Source organism: Miscanthus floridulus, chromosome 11, assembly GCF_019320115.1.
Source record: "Miscanthus floridulus cultivar M001 chromosome 11, ASM1932011v1, whole genome shotgun sequence".
Taxonomy (NCBI): Eukaryota; Viridiplantae; Streptophyta; class Magnoliopsida; order Poales; family Poaceae; genus Miscanthus; species Miscanthus floridulus.
This window is the reverse complement of record NC_089590.1, coordinates 35,513,980-35,527,191: the sequence shown is the minus strand read 5'-3', so window position 1 is coordinate 35,527,191 and position 13,212 is coordinate 35,513,980. Positions and strand designations below refer to the sequence as shown.

The window sequence follows — 13,212 nt, the reverse complement described above, 5'->3', positions numbered from 1 at the left end:
ATGATTGTTGTTAAAAATAAAAAGAATGAATTAATCCCCCAAACAACCATCACAGGATAGCGGATGTGCATTGATTATCAAAAACTTAACAAGGCAACAAAGAAAGATCATTTTCCGTTGCCCTTCATTGATGAAATGTTGGAGCGACTGGCAAATCATTCCTTCTATTTCCTTGATGGGTATTCAGGTTATCACCAGATACCGTTCCATCCTGATGACCAAAGCAAAACCACTTTTACATGTCCATATGGAACTTATGCTTATCGTAGAATGTCTTTTGGATTATGTAATGCTCTAGCTTCTTTCGAAAGATGCATGATGTCTATATTTTCTGATATGATTGTAGAAATCATGGAAGTTTTCATGGATGATTTTTCTGTTTATGGAAAAACTTTTGATGATTGTCTTGAAAATTTAGACAAGGTTTTGAAAAGATGTGAAGAAAAGCACTTAGTCCTTAATTGGGGAAATGTCATTTCATGGTTAGAGAAGACATAGTGCTTGGATACTTGGTGTCCGAACGAGGGATTGAAGTAGATAGAGCTAAAATTGAAGCAATTGAACAGTTATCTCCTCCTATAAATATCAGAGGGATCCATAGTTTTCTTGGTCATACGGGGTTTTACCGCCGCTATATAAAAGATTTTTCACATATTGCTAGACCACTTACAAATCTTTTGGCCAATGATGTTCCCTTTGAATTTGATGATGCATGCTTAAATTCTTTTGAAATTCTTAAGAAAGCACTCTTTTTTGCACCAATCATTCAACACCCTAATTGGTCGCTACCCTTTAAATTATGTGTGATGCAAGTGATTACATGGTGGGGGCAGTTTTGGGTCAAACAAAAGATAAGAAGGACCATGCAATTGCTTATGCTAGCAAAACTATCAAAAGACCTCAACTTAATTATGCAACAACTGAAAAAAAACTCTTGGCTATTGTTTTTGCTATAGACAAGTTTTGATCCTATGGCCTAGGGTACTTGAAGACCCCTATATATATCTCCCTGCACCCCCTCCTGAGGCATAATGGTCCTGAGTTCTGAGAGCCAGAAATCCTAATTCATATCTTCACCAGGATCAGAGCTAGCAATCAAGAGAAGATTAGTCCTTCAAGTTTGGATATAGTCTTGTATTAGAAAAGAGAGATAGAGTGTGAGGGAAGAGTTTGGAGGAAGTGCCGACCTGTCAGTGCTCTCTCTACGGCTTGTATCCAGGCGGAATCAAGTTCTTCTTGAGCTTGCTTCTAAGATTTCTCTGGTAATCAACTTCTAATTCAAGTAAGCATCTTGTTTATATTGTTCTTCAGGTTTGTGACACTTTTGAGTACTTTAATTCATGTAGCTCCTAGGTTAAAGAAGTATTCATAGTGTAAGCATGGTGCTTAGACTCGGTTACCCGTGGATGTACCCTCTATTCCAGATCGGTGGTAGCTCGTGAGGGTGACTCTTATAGCATCGTTGAATCCTTGTAGTCCACCTCCCATTTGTAGGCTGAGCAGGACCTTTTTACTATAGGAAACACACTTTGCCTTTGTTTTTCCTAGTAATACCCCTAGAACTGAATAATAGAAGACATAGCTTACCAAAGTTAGAACTAGAAGACCTTAGCGATCTCCTTTACGCTCCTTTTATCTTAAGTCTTGTTGCTACTTTAGGTTAAGTTAGACTTAGTTATTCACACACACATTTTTTTGAGTTCGATATTTTGGAATACTTTCCAGTGAAGTGCTACATCGGTATCCGTGCGCTTACGAATTATTCTGTGTGTGTTAATATATACTAACAAGCATTTTTGGTGGATTATTCGGGCATTTTGGATTAATGGAGGCGGGCATTGCAACCGCCTTCAATCAAAGGTCACGGTTAATCCAACCTTTTTGGAGGTGGTTGAAATGCCCACCTCGGTTAATCAATTAATGGAGGCGGTTGCTTTAAGCTGTCCGCCTCTGTTAATCGATTAAAAAACAAAAAAATGAGTGAGCCCAATCGAGCTTGTCCGTCAGCGGAGGGACCACCGGATCCAGGCGTGGCTGACCGGATCTGGGCGTGGCTCCACCGGATCTGGGCATGGCCAGCCGGATCTAGGCACAGCCCCACCGGATCTGCGCGTGGTCGGCTTGATCTGGGTGTGGCCCCGCGCAACCGCCGTCAGAGAGGAAGAGAGGGAGCCACCGCCGCGGTGGAGCGCCGCAAGGGTGGGAGCCGCTGTAGTGGTGGAGAGCCACATGGGAGGGAGCCGCCGCCGTCATCGGGCCTCCACCGCCTCCACCCCGTTGCTCCCCACCACACATGGTGCCATCGGCCAGGGGCGCGTGGCCCACCACCGTGAGGCGCCCTAGTGCGAGGCCCCTCCTACGGACGGGGGAGAGGGAGGACATGGAGGAGAGGGAGCCGTGCCATGCGCCTTGAGGAGAGGGAGGAGGAGATGGAGTAGGAGAGGGAGCCACGCGCCTAGAGGAGAGGTCGCACGCCTAGAGGAGAGGGAGATGAGGAGAGAGGCGTCGGCCGGCTGAGTGAGTTGGGAGAGGATGAATGACCCTAAAACCCTAATGCTATGTATATATGTAGGCCCGATAGAGACGAAACGGGCCATGCGATGGGCCTCGGCTATTAACAGAGGTGGGCTTTATAGCTGTCCATCTTCAGAAATCGATTTACGAAGGCGGTTGTGTTAAGACAACCGCCTCCGAAAATAGACCATTTTTGGATGCGGTGGTCTTAAGACGACCGTCTTCATAAATGCGTTTACAGAGGTGGTTATTTTTTTACCGCCTCCGTAACTTGATTTTACGAGGTGGGCAATTTTGACCGCCTGCGTAAATGAAAATGACTGCCTGTGTAAATGAAAATGACTGTCTTCGTTAATCGTCCAGCATTTTTGGAGGCGGTTGGATTTTGTGACCGCCTCGGTTAATGTTTGGGCATCGTCTTGCAAAATCATTTGTATAGTAGTGATACAATGCAGTTTAAAAATTTTAAGATAATTTAAGAAAATACTTAAATAACCCATGTACTCATGGATTTAACTAACTTAAGGAGTTTCTCCCCCAAATTATGGTTTTGTTAAATTTGAGTGTAGACATCACACAAAATGTCTTATATTTCAGTATAAATTTGTTTTAGAAGTCATATAGAACACTTTATTTTAGGACAGACTATAGACTTGTCACTTGTCTCTACCGTTTCTAAGGTCTTATTCCAAACTTCTCATGCCTGTTTCTTACAAAAAAAATAATGAAAATAAAGCTTGTGCTAATGGGAAACGGGTGAAAAAAAGGAAAATAAAGTTGCGAGCCTTCACACCACACCAATTTTACTCTCTGATGGATAAACTTGGTAGATCAAAACATAAACCCCTCAAATCTCCCCACTCCCTCTCAACTCTAAAAGGGGGAAAACAGGCCGCTCCATAAAAGAGAATTTCATGAGCTCCCCCTGGTTTTACGACTTTTACTTTCCGTAATGCCCCCCCCCCCCCCCCCCCCCCCCCCCCCTAAAGGTACAGAGTATTGCAAACAACTCCCATTTTAGCGTATGCATCATGTATTAGTCAAAATGGTGCATAAATAGTGAAATTAGGAGTTGCAACACTACTTTAATATATGTAAAAATAAAAATGAAGCAGCTGTCCCAAGACACGATTATGACGAATTCAACAAGACCAAAATTGTTTCTTGAAAATGACTCATATTTGATGAAATCTTAAAGTGGAACTTAAGTGTTTGATCCATGATCACATTCGATAGGAAGAAGGCGAACTGAAAAGGTGAATTAATTAAACAAGCTACTCTAGCTGAACTTTATTTCCCCAAAAGAAACGGCATCAGACTGCGAGATGATTGATTTGCCTAGCTATATTCCATGTATTTGCCAGGCCATACGAAGATCACTGGTTCCCGACCGGCGCTTGGCAATTTGCAGCTGGCTAGCTTCAGCTGAAAATGTACCAAAAATCATTAAGCTGCTTATAACCATGTTATAGATCTTTTTTCTTGAAAGAGATAACCATATAGATCAGCAATCACACTTGCATGAGCAAACGAACTCAACGAAATTACTTACTCCGACCGCGGCTTTACAATATTTGTCCGGTCCACATACTCAAGAGGCACAAAAAGCGTATGCGGACAAGACAAATATTGCAATACTTTTATCTTTAGCCAGCACCATCTCAGAGTAGCAAAATATAGGTACGTAGGAATGACATAACTGCATGCTATAAGTGTTATGGTAATAATATATACTTGTACATTATATTATACAGGAAAATATTTTTTTCTTTGACCTCAAGAGCAATGTGCAATGTTGCTCGATCACTGCTTGTTAGGTGATGAACACTATTCTGTGTGGCTCCTTAACAGTGCTGTAGCTAAGGATGAAAACGGAACGGAAATATCCCGAACCGAACCGCATCGTTTTTTTATATTTAATCCGATCGAATTCGCATTTTCTTGTCCGACTTTACCGTTTTCACTTTCGCATTTCAGATGTTTCGTATTTCAAATGTAAAAGTAGAAAACGGTTTAGACATTTTTCCGATCGTTTTCTACTTTTCTACTTTTAATTTGAAATATTCCGAATTGAAAATTCGGTTTAAACCGAATTTGGCCAACTGCACAGGTCATACAGCCCAATTACAGGTTGTTCACCACGCAGCTGTGTTCTTTCTACTGGTGGCCAGCTGCCCTCTCTTATAGACGGCGCTCAGCCTCGTCTCTCTTCACCTCATGAGATGGTGCTACATGTCAGGAAACCGGCAGCATCTACACGAAAGCCCACCTGGGCCATAGCCCATCAAGCTCATCGGTTTAACCCCCACCTGCAAAGTCAATCATTTGATAGTTTTGGCATCAGCCGAATAAATCTTTATTACTCAAAAGAAAAATCTAAATAAATCTTTAAAATAAAATACTACATCTATTCTAAAAAGATTAATAAAATTATTCTGACTCAGTTCGAGTTCATGTTTCTATAATATGCACTTGTTAATTATTATATGCACTTGAACTTGATCATGTATGCACTTAGTCATGCACTTGGTCTACGGGTCGGTATTCCGTATTGAGTTTTCGTATACCGACCGTGTTCGATATAATTCCGCTCGAATTGTTTCGTTTTCGAAATTCTCGATATTCCGTAAGTTCGTGTTCGTTTTCGTGTTCGGTTTGTCCGCTTTCGTTTTCGTTTTCGTATTCAAATGTAAAAGTAGAAAACGGTTAAGGAGTTCTCCGTTCGATTCCGTCTGTTTTCATCCTTAGCTGTAGCTGACTATTACTTGCCTGACCAAAACTTTGAAGTCATTATGAACCAAACATATATAATAGAGGCCATACCAGCAATGACTCAGTGTAGAAGCTCACGAAGGGATATATCCAGTCGCCGACTACGCCCATCTCGCACACCTTCCTCGCCTGCAATGACGATCCGAGATCGATGGTGAAGACGCCATCTTCTGTGCTTACAAAAATAACATTGGCGTCTTGGGCAACGCCACCCAAACATGGCTGCCTCTTGGGGTTGCCAACAGGGAGCAGCGTTTTTGATCGATGACCCTGCGCTGCACCCATCTGGCATCGTCTCCGGCGGTGCCTTCTGTCTCCATTGCCAACAGGTAGAGCATGGTACGAGTCTTAGGACACAGGCAGGCCAATCCCAGCCCGCCGCCCTCTGCCGCCATGACGACAACGTTGGGGTTTTTGCCAATGCCGAGAAGCTTCCGGATCCCCCTCGGCAGCTCCATCATCGACACAACGTCGCCTTGTCTGATGTCTGCTGAGAGGATGTCCATGGTGCCCACGCAGCGCAGGAGGCCGTGCCGGTACTGCAGGATGCAGGGCCCGCAGAGGAAGTAAAGCGACTCCTCCACCAGCGCGGCGGGGCGATTGTCGGGGTAGTATCGGCGGCCGTGGTCGAGGTGGATGTTGATCTGCACGCCCCACTCGCCGGTGTCAGACGCGTAGAAACAAGCATGTGCGTCGTAGTAATAATGGTCCTCCGGGTTCTCCACGCCAACGAAGGCGACGATGAAAGGCCCCCGCTGCAGCTGCGGTGGCCGTCGCAGCCTCCGCCCGCAGCGCAGACCACTGTTGCGTGCGTACAGGCATCGTCCGGCATCCCGGGGATTTTGTGCCGCTCGCCGGTCGCCGGGTCCCAGACAACGTACCCTACCAGAGACAGGTTCTTTGCCAGTGCCTCAGGCACTCGGCAAAGGTCGATATACACTCGGCAAAGAGCGCTCGGTAAACAGTTTATCGGCAAAGATCTTTTTGCCGAGTGCACTTTATCGGGCACGAGTGCCAATCTGACACTCGGCAAAGAAAAGTAGCCGTAACGACGAGCACCACCGTGACGGTGGCTTTACCGAGTGCTAAGGTCACGCACTCGGCAAAGGTCCTCGCTTTGCCGAGTGTCGTTGACTTAGACACTCAGTAAAGATGGTCACTTTACCGAGTGCTGCCGGCAAGACACTTGGCAAAGTATGTAATGTTTACGGAGTGTCTGTCCCGTGGCACTAAGGATGGCAACGGGTCGGGTTCGGATCGAGTGGAGTCTCCGTGCACCCAAAACCGAAACCCGAAATCCAAACCCGAATCCGCCCCGAAAACCAATTCGGGTGGAAATCCATCACCAAAACCAAACCCGCGGATACCCGAAACCCGAACGGATACCCAAAACCCGAATGGATACCCGAAACCCGCGGATATATATACACATATTCACATGTATAGACAAGAGGCAATAAATAATAAATATTTTCATGAGTCAACTTTAAATAATTTTAATAATTTAAGTAAACAAATTATTATTAGTATATTATAAAACATGAGTTTTAATTCCAAATGATTTATTTCGGATATCCATTGGATATCCACGGGTGGAAAACCAAACCCGAAACCGAACCCGATTGGTTTCGGGGCCCCGAACCCGAAAACCATGGGTGAAAAACCATCCCAAACCCGAACCCGCAGAATCCGAAACCCACGGATATCCGCCCCAAACCCGATCCGTTGCCATCCTTACGTGGCACACGGCAAATCTCTAATGTTTGCCGAGTGCAACGGCCTTTGCACTCGGCAAAACATGTTCCCAGATAGTTCCCAGGTAGTCACTTTACCGAGTGTCATGGCCATCACACTCGGCAAAGTGACTGAAAACAGCCTTTTTTATTTGTTTTTTACATCTCATCCAAACAAACAAAAGATATATATAACAAGCATCACCAACATCACATATAACGGGAACGGGGATCCCGATCTTCCGTTAGGTAGAGGTAACTATCATTGTGACGGAGAATGGCACACAGATCCGGCTTCAGATCGAACCCTACAATCTTAGCACCATAGCTCCTCTAGTTATCAATCAAGTCACGGACCAGGTTGACCTCGCCAAGAAACTAATCCCTGCCTGCGCAACGAAGAACACAAGCAAAAACAAGAAAGAACACAATCAAATTGCAGATGAATGATTAATCTCAAGAAGTTGGGGTCTCACAAACCGATGAACGGTGAAACTGTTCTTGACAGAATAATCTAAGCAAAACCCCAAAACCTAATGACGGTGGCGACGTATGATTATAAAGGTCTTAGGGTCATCACCTACCCTAGACACGCCCCTAATAGACCCAAACACGATACACGGTCCATCGGACCAAAAGACGGTGTCGCAGCACTCTGGCAGATTCTGGATTTGTTTCAACGATTCCCGTTGATTCATGAGGCCTTTTGACGTGAAACCACTTGAATTGGCTTCCTTATCAAATTAGCTTTCCAACCATATGTGGATCGTCAAAAACGGAGTCTGGATGTGTCCTGAATGACTAGTTTAAGGCAGACTGGTCCTAGAGGTCGAGGCAGACTCGAAATCATGTTGGATCAGGACTCCAGGTTTCTATTGGACGTCCTTGCTGGTCATCATCGCCTCCACCACGTCCTCTAAGTCCTTCATGCCCCTCTCCAATGTTCCTAAGCAAGATAACATCATTAGGTAGTAGTCTATTCTCAAAAGTATGAAAAGGATCGTTTAAGAACGAGCTCACCTTTAAATTGAGTTGACGCATTCAAGTCCGGGTCATTGGACCTTGCATGACGGTTGAAGGATCAACGGATGCATCTGAAGGAGTGATGTCCTCATCAACATGTATATCATCAACAGCATATATATTACCAACACCACATATATATCACAAACGTCACATATATATCACAAACGTCTCATGTCTCACAATATAACACAAATAAGTCCACAAGTGACCCTGACTTGCGTGGCCCGTGTACATCCACTCACGGTCCTCCATCCTCTAACATATATAGCGGCGAGTAATATAAACATCAATTACATCTACACGATGTTCCTACTATCTAATAGGTGAGGATAGGTCCTAATCCCACGCGAGGATGCGTAGGTGGGGTTAGTTTTCATGCTCTACTCCTATCCGAGACAGAATTTCGGCAGCACCTCCCCATTGTTCTCCAAATACAGGTCCTGCCAGGGAGGGTGTGTATCCAGAGAACAACAGGGAGATGATGCCGAAACTCTGTCTCGGATCGGAGCAGACCATGGAAACTAACCCCACCTACGCATCCGCGGACTGTCCAAAAAACATGGACAATTCGAAACAGATACGGTTTTAGATATGGAAATATCTACATATTTTCAACCGTATCTCTTTCGAACGGGAGACGCCTAACTGGGTTACGTGATCTACAACCATGATACGGAAAGAGGGGTTATACCTAGGATGGCGGTGGAGTCAGGCTAGCGGGGACGTGGCGGGTCAGTGCAGTGAAGAGGCGCCGCGGTGCAGGCAGACCCGCAGCAGCGAGGAAGGCGATCGGGGTCGCCGAGGTACTCTAGCTCTGCTCCGACGGGTTCTTCTCTACAAAAAAGAAACATAAAACTATCAATACAAAATTTCGGCAGCACCTCCCCTGCACGATGAGGTTTCCAAAACCTGCAAGAAAACCAACGACACAATGGCCGACATGCACAATATTATATCCAACCATATATATATAACAATGTCACAACCACTCCTACGACTACCACCACTGCTACTCTACCACTACTACTACCGCAACTACTAGTAATACTACGACGACGATGATGGTAGGGCATACCTAGTGAGCATTGTAGGGCGGCAGTGGTGAAGGGGCTAGGACGCTGGTGGACAAGGCGACGGCTGGGGAAGCGCCAAGGACGGCGTGGGGGTGGTCGCGGGCGAGGGCGGGGGCGGCTGGATCCTCCTTCTTCCTCCTTCCACCTTCTTCCTCCTCCTCCTTCTCTTCCTCCTTCCTCCTCTCCTCCTCTCCTCCTCCTCCTCCTCCTCTCTTTCTCCTCCTCTGGCGGCGCGGCGCGGGGGGCAGCGCGGGCGGGGGCGGCGGCGGTGCCGCGGACAGCGCGTCACTGGCGCGGGCGGGGGTGGTGGCGGCGCAGGCGCGGGCGGCGGCGGCGGCGCTGGTGCGGGCGTGCATGTGTGCGGTGTGTGTGGGTCGGATGGGCTGGGAGGTTAAATCCCCTCTTTGCCGAGTGCCCCTGCACTCGGCTAAGTTTTTTTATTTTTTTAATTCTTTGCCGAGTGCCACCTGGACAGGCAATCAGCAAAGAGGGTTTTTTAAAAAAAAACTTAATTTTTTTAAATTGTTTGCCGAGTGCCATCCAGAATGGCACTCGGCAAAGAGGGGTTTTAATTTTTTTTAAAATACTTTGCCGAGTATCACCCAGACTGGCACTCGGCAAAGAGGGGTTTTTTAATTTTTTTTAAAAATTCTTTGCCGAGTTCCATAGGTCCTAACACTCGTCAAAGAGGCTCCTTTGCCGAGTATCATTTTTTGACACTCGCAAACCATATTTTTTTCACTTTTAACCTCCTAACTTTTTCTGCAGTCCTCAGAAAATACCTGGTACTTCATGTTCCAATGTGGCACATTTCTTGGACTTTTTCTATATTTCTTTAATTTGTTTCATTTAATTGAATTTTCTATATTTCTATACCCGGTACTCCTTGTTCCAATGTTCTAATGTGACCTCCAAATTAAAGAAATATAGAAAAAGTCCGAGAAATATGTCACATTGGAACATGGAGTATCAGGTATTGTCTAAGGACTGCAGAAAAAGTTTGGAGGTCAAAAGTGAAAAAAAAATATGGTTTGCCAGGAGAAGACACTCGGCAAAGGATTAACTGCGACTGTTGGCCGTTAACGGCGGCGGCCCTTTGCCGAGTGTTCGGCACTCGGCAAAACACATTTTTGCCGAGTGCCAGTTGTTTCCCGAGTGCTTTCTCTCTGGCACTCGGCAAACAGCCTATTTACCGAGTGCCCGATAAAAAGCACTTGGTAAAGTCTGGGACACTCGACAAAGAAGCCGTCTCCGGTAGTGGTATGGAGCCAGGGGAGCCGTAGTCGAAGAAGACGCCGCGGCCGTGGCAGCAGTCGAGCGCGTGGCACTGGCGATGGTCGGCGGTGGCCGGGCGAAGGACGTGGTGGAGAGGAAGCGGGGAATCTTGCGGTTCCTAGGGTTGTGGAGCAAGCCGAGCACGGGGGCCGTTGGGTGCAACGAGCGGTAGCGGCCGGGGAAGGCCGGGTCGGCGCCAGGCCTTGCAGACGGCGGAGGTCCAGACGACCCTCAACCCCGCAGGGTCGTCCGGAAAAAGGTGGAGGAGGATGTCCGTAATTAAATCGTCCGACAGAGGCTGCGGAGACGGCGCCATCCTATTCCCCATTAGCGTAACCACCTCGGGATCCAAGGAGAGGAACGGGCCGGCCGGAGAATACGGAGAATACGTATGAAATCTTCCTCCTATATAATATAATAATAACCTTGCCGCGGCGAAACCCTACCACAAATCTAGACGGAGCTGGCTAACCATATCGCTGCTTCCTTCCATATCCAGGTGAAGTTCATCATCATATCTTTGATATATCTACATCGACTCGATTTGATCTGCTGCATGCACGCTTTCCTTTATTCTACAAATTCGCCGCCTAGCTTGAATTTTTTTTATTACTTTCTGAATCTTATCGTTGCAGGTTGCAACAGCCTGGCATGTGGCTTATCGTTGCAGTTGCAGCAGCCTGGCATGTGGAATGGAACTTTTGCACTCCTTATGGCCTATTTGGATACTCTGATATAAAGTTTAGCTGGCTAAAGTTGAGGATTAAAACTATATATATAGATCAAGTTTTGTGAGATTAGCTAAACTTTTTAAAGGTGTGAGGTTAGCTAAACTTTAGAAAGGATTTTAGAGTTTAGACCTCTTGTTTAAAACCTCATGAGCTAAAGTGGTCTAAAATTTAGTGGCTAAACTTTAGACTATGGAATCCAAACAAGGTCTTAACAAAAAAAAAAAAAACTAGGTGATGGCCCGGCGTGAACTCTAAGCGGTTATATTTAAAATGGCGTCCGGGAAACATCTATTCTGAAAAGCACACAATAATAGTAATTGTTCATGCACATGCCTCATATGGATGAGCAATGAGTTGTTGAGCATATAGTATATTCCAATCATCTTTTAATTTCAACACTCGAACAAAATCCATATGTGACCGTGTGCAACTCAAAAAGGATTAGAATCAAAACCTGTGGATAATAAGAATGGTACATAACATGTTGACGTAGCGACAGTTAAATCAGTACTACTAGCGCTCGGACATCCGGACGGACGCCGGCGCTTGCGTTTCACGCACCCACGCGAGGCCGACACTACCCGAACGTCACCCACGCCATCAGACCGTGCCCCCTCCGCTTCCCACGCACGGGACCGTCTGAAACATTAGATCTACTTTTGCAACATACAGATAAAACACTTGTAACATATATGTGGAAACAGCTGAAACACTTTCAACATAAGTCTGAAACACATGTAAAACAATTGAAAACACTTGAAAGACATTGCAAAACATATGCAACATATGGATAAAACACTTACAAAATATGTGTGAAACATATGCAATATCTAGATAAAACGCATGCAACATACGTCTGAAAATAGATAAAATATTTGAAACAAATGCTTGCAGCATATGCAATATATATGTGGAAACAGTTGAAACACTTTCAACGTACGTCTGAAACACTTACAAAACAACTGAAAACACTTGAAAGACATTGCGAAACATATGCAACATCTGAATAAAACACTTGCAACATATGTGTGAAACATATACAATATCTAGATAAAACACATGCAACATACATCTAAAAATAGATAAAACATTTGGAACAAACGCTTGCAACATATGCAACATCTCAATCTACTTTTACAACATCCATATGAAACACTTGTAACATACCTTTGAAACATCCGAAACACTTAAAATATACGCTTGCAACATGCGTTTTCAGCAAAACCTGGTAGGCGGATGAAGCCCTGCACAGTGGGATCCGGTGCTAGGTCGCGGTGGAAAGGGAGGATGGCAGCAAGCCGGCAGCTACGTGGCCCCCTGGTGAGTGGCTGCGCCCCAGTGATAGGGCGGGTGCAGCGGTGCTCTCGGCCAGTGACACCTACGGTGGAGGTGGCAGCATTGGTCGGGCGGGTGCGGCGGTGCCCCCGGCGAGCGACACCCGCGGTGGAGGCGGCAGCAGTGGTGGGGCAGGTGCAGCCTCCCGCGGTGAGGCGCCCCCACGCTAGAGAAGATCGCGGCGGGCAGGTGTCATGCCCATGGAGAGGCGCCCCCGCGCTGGAGAAGGCGACCGGCGGGCGGACGCAGCGGTGGGACAAAATGGGTACCGCGGTCTTTTCTTTCCCTCGTCCGATGGAACGGAAGCCCGCTCCTAGGCATTTCCGCAGTTAAATTGCAGCAACTCAACAATATACAGTATATAAAGATTGAAACATATCATAGATAGTATGACAACTGGAATTAGGGCTTTTTTTTGCGACCAACAACTGAATCAGGGCTACAACATAAAACATATGTTGAAAGTGTTTCAGCACGCTTGGTGATTTGTAATCTTCTCGCTGGTGCTTGGCATCAATGGCTCCGGGCAGTACACGCCGGCTGGCCTCATCTACAAGGAGGGTGGCGGCAGCATGCAGTATACCGAATACGCAACGTTCCTGCTGTTGGCGTACGGCATCAGGTACCCTCCGGTCCACGCACGGCGCCTCCGCGGTGCGCGGACAGCACGGTGGCGCTGGTTGGGACGTTCATCGTCCAGATCGTGGCCGCTGGTGACGTTGACGCCGCGAGGAAGATAGCGAGGGAGCCGGG

General features: G+C 46.3%; 1 pseudogene; it reads right to left on the bottom strand.

Annotated features, from left to right (window-relative positions):
- Window positions 1-5,462: 5,462 nt before the first annotated feature.
- Window positions 5,463-10,721, bottom strand: LOC136491783 (uncharacterized; annotated as a pseudogene).
- Between the last annotated feature and the right edge of the window lie 2,491 nt (window positions 10,722-13,212).